The sequence below is a fragment of the Pelecanus crispus genome, chromosome Z, assembly GCF_030463565.1.
Source record: "Pelecanus crispus isolate bPelCri1 chromosome Z, bPelCri1.pri, whole genome shotgun sequence".
In the NCBI taxonomy this organism is placed as follows: Eukaryota; Metazoa; Chordata; class Aves; order Pelecaniformes; family Pelecanidae; genus Pelecanus; species Pelecanus crispus.
The window spans coordinates 76,045,142-76,051,961 of record NC_134676.1 but is presented as its reverse complement, the minus strand read 5'-3'; positions in this window follow the sequence as shown (position 1 = coordinate 76,051,961).

Here is a 6,820-nt window from a genome sequence, read left to right as displayed (position 1 = left end):
CCCCCCCTCCCCCAAACAGCAAATTCCCTCCAGTTTCGGAACTTAATCTAACTTTTTGAGAGACATTGGCTGTATCAGAATAGTCTCTTTTGGGTTTCTGCATTTTCTCTCAGTAGTAAGCTTCAAGTAATGAAGAGCTAGCATTCTTTCCCTTGTAAGTATGAAAAAATGGTCAATCCTGAATGTCTATTTCTCTTTGGAGAATGAGCTGAGATGCAGTTACTTTTTCTGCTGAAACTAAATATGAACTTTAGTGACTTCTGACTGTAGTTTTAAAAGTTAAATTTCATTTTAAGAGATTTTTCTTTCCAGCATTTACTTAACCGCCTTTTAAAGAGGTACTACTCTCAAATGTAGCATTTATTTACTTCTAACTACTGCAGAATTTGCTTCTGCTCTAATGTTTTGTCACACATTCATTTTGTTTTTTCAATTTGTATGAATTGTATGACATTTTTCTATCTTTCTAGAAGAAAGGGTGCATTTCCGCCATGATCTGAGTATTCTGACGTAAGGTTTTTCAAATTTTCTCCCCAAATTGTTTTTGCAAAATCAGCAAGATACTAGCTTGCCTTCTTTAATGTATGTAAATTAATTAGAGGTGCAGCAGCCAATCATAGTAAAGATGGTGCCAGACCTCTATACTGCAACAAAAGTGTGCAATTTGACAGTGTATAAAATGCTGACTGCATACGTATGTAGCTATAATAAGTGCTGTACAACACAAAAAAAATAAATATTCAGAATGTACTATTTACTGGAAAGCTAAATTGGCTTAGGAATAATAGACAATTTTATCTTTGGGATGATACAATCATAGGATCATAAATTGTTTAGGTTGGAAAAGACCTTTCAGATCATCCAGTCCAACCATTAACCTAACATTACCAAGTCCACACTAAACCAATTAAGGGTAGACTGGACTAAACCATGTCCCAAAGTGCCACGTCTACCCATTTTTTGATAGCTTCCAGGGATGGTGACTCCACCACCTCTCTGGGCAGCCTGTTCCAATTCTTGACCACCCTTTCTGTGAAGAAATTTTTCCTAATATCCAATCTAAACTGCCCCTGGCGCAGCTTGAGCCCATTTCCTCTCATCCTATTGCTAGCTACTTGGGAGAAGAGACCAACACCCACCTCACTACAACCTGCTTTCAGGTAGCTGTAGAGAGCGATAAGGTCTCCCCTCAGCCTCCTCTTCTCCAGGCTAAACAACCCCAGTTCCCTCAGCCGCTCCTCAGAAGGCCTGTGCTCCAGACCCTTCACCAGCCTTGTTGCCCTTCTCTGAAAACACTCCAGTACCTCAATGTCCTTCTTGTACTGAGGGGCCCAAAACTGGACACAGTATTCCAGGTGCAGCCTCACCAGCGCCGAGTACAGGGGTACAATCACCTCCCTGCTCCTGCTGGCCACACCATTCCTGATACAAGCCAGGATGCTGTTGGCCTTCTTGGCCACCTGGGCGCATTGCTGGCTCATGTTCAGCCGGCTGTCGACCAGCACCCCCAGGTCCTTTTTGGCCAGGCAGCTTTCCAGCCACTCTTCCCCAAGCCTGTAGCGCTGCATGGGGTTGTTGTGACCCAAGTGCAGGACCCGGCACTTGGCCTTGTTAAACCTCACACAGCTGGCCTCGGCCCATCAGTCCAGCCTGTCCAGGTCCCTCTGCAGGGCCATCCTCCCCTCCAGCAGATTGACACTCCCACCCAGTTTGGTGTCATCTGCAAACTTACTGAGGGTGTACTCACTCCCCTCATCCACATCGTTGGTAAAGATATTAAACAAGGCTCGTCCAAAAACAGAGCCCTGAGGAACACTGCTCGTGACCGGTCACCAACTGGACTTAACTCCATTCACCACTACTCTCTGGGCTCGGCCACCCAACCAGTTTTTCACCCAGCAAAGACTACGCCCGTCCAAGCCATGAGCTGCCGGCTTCCTAAGGAGAATATTACGGGATATGGTGTCAAAGGCTTTACTGAAGTCCAGGTAAATGACATCCACAGCCTTTCCTTCATCTACCAGGTGGGTCACCAGGTCATAAAAGGAGATCAGGTTGGTCAAGCAGGACCTGCCTTTCATGAACCCATGCTGGCTGGGCCTGATCCCCTGGTTGATCTGCACTTGCCTGTTGAGTTCACTCAATATGAACTGCTCCATAATCTTTCCTGGCACCGAGGACAGGCTGGCAGGCCTGTAGTTCCCCGGGTCCTCCTTCTGGCCCTTCTTGTAGATGAGCGTCACATTGGCAAGCCTCCAGTCACAGGGACCTCCCCTGTTAACCAGGACTGCTGATAGATGATGGAGAGTGGCTTGGCAAGCTCCTCTGCCAGCTCCCTCAATGCTCTCGGGTGGATCCCATCTGGCCCCATAGACTTGTGAGCGTCCAGGTGGCATAGCAGGTCATTAACTGCTTCCTCCTGGACTATGAGGGCTCCATTCTGGTCCCCATCCCTGTATTTCAGATCAGGGGGCTGAGTACCCTGGGGATAACTGGTCTGGCTATTAAAGACTGAGGCAAAGAAGGTGTTAAGTACCTCAGCCTTTTCCTCATCCTCTGTAATAATGTTCCCCCCCCCCCCCCCCCCCCCCCCCATCCAGCAAAGGATGGAGATTCTCCTTGGCTCTCTTTTTGTTGTTAATGTACTTGTAAAAACATTTTTTATTATGTCTTACAACAGTGGCCAGATTGAGTTCTTGCTGGGCTTTTGCCTTTCTAATTTCCTCTCTGCATGACCTAACAAGATCCCTGTACTCTTCCTGAGTTGCCTGCCCCTTCTTCCAAAGGTGGTAGACTCTCCTTTTTTTACCTGAGTCCCCGCAAAATCTCCCTATTCAGCCAGGCTGGTTGCCTTCCCCCCCGATTGGTCTTACGGCACATGGGGACAGCCCACTCCTGCGCCCTTAAGACTTCCTTCTTGAAGAAGGCCCAGCCTTCCTGGACCCCTTTGCCCTTCAGGACTGTCTCCCAAGGGACTTTCCCAGCCAGTGTCCTGAACAGGCCAAAGTCTGCCCTCCGGAAGTCCATGGTAACAGTTTTGCTGCCCCTCCTCTTTACATGGCCAAGAATCGAGAACTCTATCATATCATGGTCACTAAGCCCAAGATGGCCTCTGACCACGACATCTCCCATGAGTCCTTCTCTGTTAGTAAACAGCAGGTCAAGCGAGGCACCTCCCTGGTAGGCTCGCTTACCAGCTGCGTCACAAAGTTATCCTCCACACACTCTAGGAACTTCCTAGACTGTTTCCTCTCTGCTGTGTTGTATTTCCAGCAGATGTCCAGCAAGTTGAAGTCCCCCACAAGAACAAGGGCTGGCAATTGCAAGACTTCTGCCAGCCACTTGTAGAACACTTCATCTATCTCTACATCCTGGCTGGGTGGTCTATAGCAGACTCCCAACAGGACGTCTGCCTTGTTGGCCTTCCCCCCTCATCCTTACCCATAAGCACTCGACCATATCATCACCACTGTCGAGCTCTATACAGTCAAAACACTCCCTAACATACAGAGCCACCCCACCACCTCTCCTTCCCTGCCTATCCCTTCTGAAGAGCCTCGAGCCATCCAGTGCAGCACTCCAGTCATGAGAGTTGTCCCACCACGTTTCTGTGATGGGATTTGAGATAGTCTTTCCATTTTCCCCTTTCTGAAATAGCTAATTCAGTTTGGTAAAGCTTGAAAACTTTTTTTAAAAAATTCATGAAAATAAGTAATTGTGTGGTGCCAGAGCACCGTATTAAAAAGTTACACATGTATGATTATAACGAAGTGCAGTTTTAACCCGGTATGTTCATTTGCATAGGCCCTCTTTCACCAAGATACTTAATTTTAATTCATATCTATGTTTTACCTTGTTGGCAGTCACATTGATACCAGTTGAAGAGAATCATGCTGGACTGGGAATGTTCCTTGTTTACTGCACATAAATTGGTTTGATAATACTGAGCCATTATCCATAAAATAAACTTTGTCACTTTCTTTGAGAGTTACAGGTACAGAAGAGAAGAATCACATTAGATCTGAATGTAACTCTAAAGCAGGAAAAAAGGTACGTTAAATTTGAAAGCTAATATGGGCACATATCAGGAGCAGTATATGTACACTGTCTGTGTAATATGTTATATGTGTATACACGCATGTGAATCATAGGCATTTTAATTTCTTGACTCTTGATAGCAGAAGGTGGGAAACCTTAAACGTAAAGGGATGAGGGCCTCTGACATTCTCTCAAAAAGAGAAACAATAATTTCTCAGTTTGAATTTGATGTTAGAGTATAACTAATGTCAACTCTGGACTGTTTGCAGTTTGAAATGTAGAAGCCTACAGTTTTAAGTTAGCAGAGATTTAAAATTTTTTAGTTTGAGAAAAATCTGGGTGGTGGATATTTATGATGTTTGCTTTTCGGTTTTGTGATACATTTACCATGTATCTTTTTTTTAATTCTCCTTTGTTGTTGTTCTATTTCTGCAGTTGAATTATTCTTGTCAACTTTTAGATTTGCATATATCTTCAAGATGCTACCTCTTAGGGAGATCTGCTTTTACAAGAAGTGCAGACAAGCTTCAAAACCAACAGTACATCTTAGTGTTTGCTTAGCAGAATGAAGGCACTAGTTAAGGCTAGTTTATCTCATTCGGTATTCTGCCTTGAATAATTAAAAGAAAAAACATAACCCCTTGTTTATCATAAGGCATTGTTCGTGAAGGATCAGGACAAAAGGAGTAATTCTTACACTTCGTGCTTGACTCATTAGTGCTTGGCTGCAAAAGCACAGTTGTATCTTGGTTCTGGATTCTCTAAAGCGTATATGAGCAGACCCCTTGATATCTGCGAAAAGAGCAGGATTTGGGAAAGAATGGGATTATTCTACAGATTCTTACAATGACGTAGGTTGGAAGGGAGCCTCTGGAGGCCTTAATCCTACCTCTCACTCAGATTAGGGCCAACTTCAAGTAGTTGCACAGAGAATTGTCCAGTTAAGTTTTCAGTATTTCCAAGAACAGAGATTTCACAAATTCTCTGTTCTCACTGTTCCAATGTTTGACTGCCCTTATTGTGAAATTTTTTTCCCTAATATGTAATTTGGTTTTAAACATGGTGTGTCCTGTGTCTGTTGCCTTTTGTCCTGTTAACTGTGCAACTCCCAAGAAGATTCTGGCTACATCTTCTCTATACAGTGGCCTTAAGTTGTTAAAGATAGTTTCATATTTTCTTTGACATAGGTTCTTAATTTCTGTTTAAATCATTTGTGAAGTACCTCATAATGTGCATAGTGTAACCTGGAACTTGTACTCCAAAACACTAGTGGTTGTATCCTGACTACAGGTACTGGAAATGGTTGAGGGTAGAGTTATCTGCCTATATATATGTCAAGTCCACAAATCAGCTCTGGGTTACTTCCAGCTCCATTTTTTTTTTTTTTTTTGGTGGATGCACGCTTGGTTCAAAGTGTAATAAAGCCTTTTTAACAACCCAGGAGCAGTTTAATGCCTTTTCAAAGGACCTGTGATGAATTCCTTCAAATGTCTTTGAACATTGAAACAAATTTCTGAAACTTTGGTTCATAATTTGACTTGGTTGCCTTGTCTGGTTGCTGGTCCTGTCAGTTGCATTTTTTTGTGCACTGGTAGATTGAGGTCCCTTTTACGCCTAAGGTATTCTACATATCTGAGGAGATTTGCCTATATATGACATTTTCTGATTATAGAGGGCAAACCTACATTTGTATGCCAAGAAAACTATTTGCCTTTGATAAAACTGCCAGTGTGGTTTATGTGATCAAATATCTTGTCCTCCTCTGATTCATGTCAGTAGGAAAGTGATGAGTTCTTTTTCAATAAGGGATGTGGACCTGTTAGTTGTCATTGTATATGGTTAGCACGTACAGCTGTTTTACAAATGAGAAGCCAGCTGCTTACAGAAAGCATTGTTTTGCCTTTTACCTTTTACCCTGGTATGTTGTTAACTAGAGCAGAACTACCAGGCTTAGTGTTGTTACCGTTGTGCTGAAAGGACACTGGTCAGATTGCACAGAATTTTTTTTTTAAAATAGCTTGATCTTCTAACTGTCTTCTGAAGATTTGTTTGCTATATACAAGGCTGTTTGCTTGCTCTTTTCAAAGCAAATCCTAACAGTTAGGAACTGTGAATTATTTCAAAAAAGAATGGAAAATTTCTGAGGTATTTAACTTCAGGGGTTTATTGCAGGTGGAATGGGAGACAGGAACAAAATTGTACCAAAGTTTATGTGCCTTCAGGAGTTTTACATGTAGGGTTTTTTCATATCTGTTGCTGTCTTAAGTATAATAAGTACTTCTTTTCCCTGGAAATTGTATATTTATATTGTTAAAAATGAATGTTGTCCACTGACTATACAAGAAGTGATTTAATTATCGCTCTGCCTTTACAGTTGCAGTTTTTTTCTTTTGTACTGCAATATGCAGGAATCCAAGCATAACCCACGTATTTCCACCTTCAAATAGTAATAACATGTTGTGCCTGGAGCAGTCCCAAAGAAATGAAATGCTTACTTAGTTGAAGGTCCTTGACAGATGAAGAAAGCTTTTACCTTAGCAGACTAATGTCATCACTGTAACCAGTTTTTCAGTTCTTGGAAACTGTGCATTATTTATGAGTAGGAAGCTACCACCTTCATTTTAAGCAGTTTGCAATTCTTTTTGACTATGTTATCCACGTTCTGCAAAAGGTCACCCTAGAGCTACAGCAGCACAAGACGAAGGTTGGTAACCAAGCAGATTCTTGCGTCAGAACATCACCTCACTCTCTGACCAAGACTGACTGTTCTAGCGTTACAGAC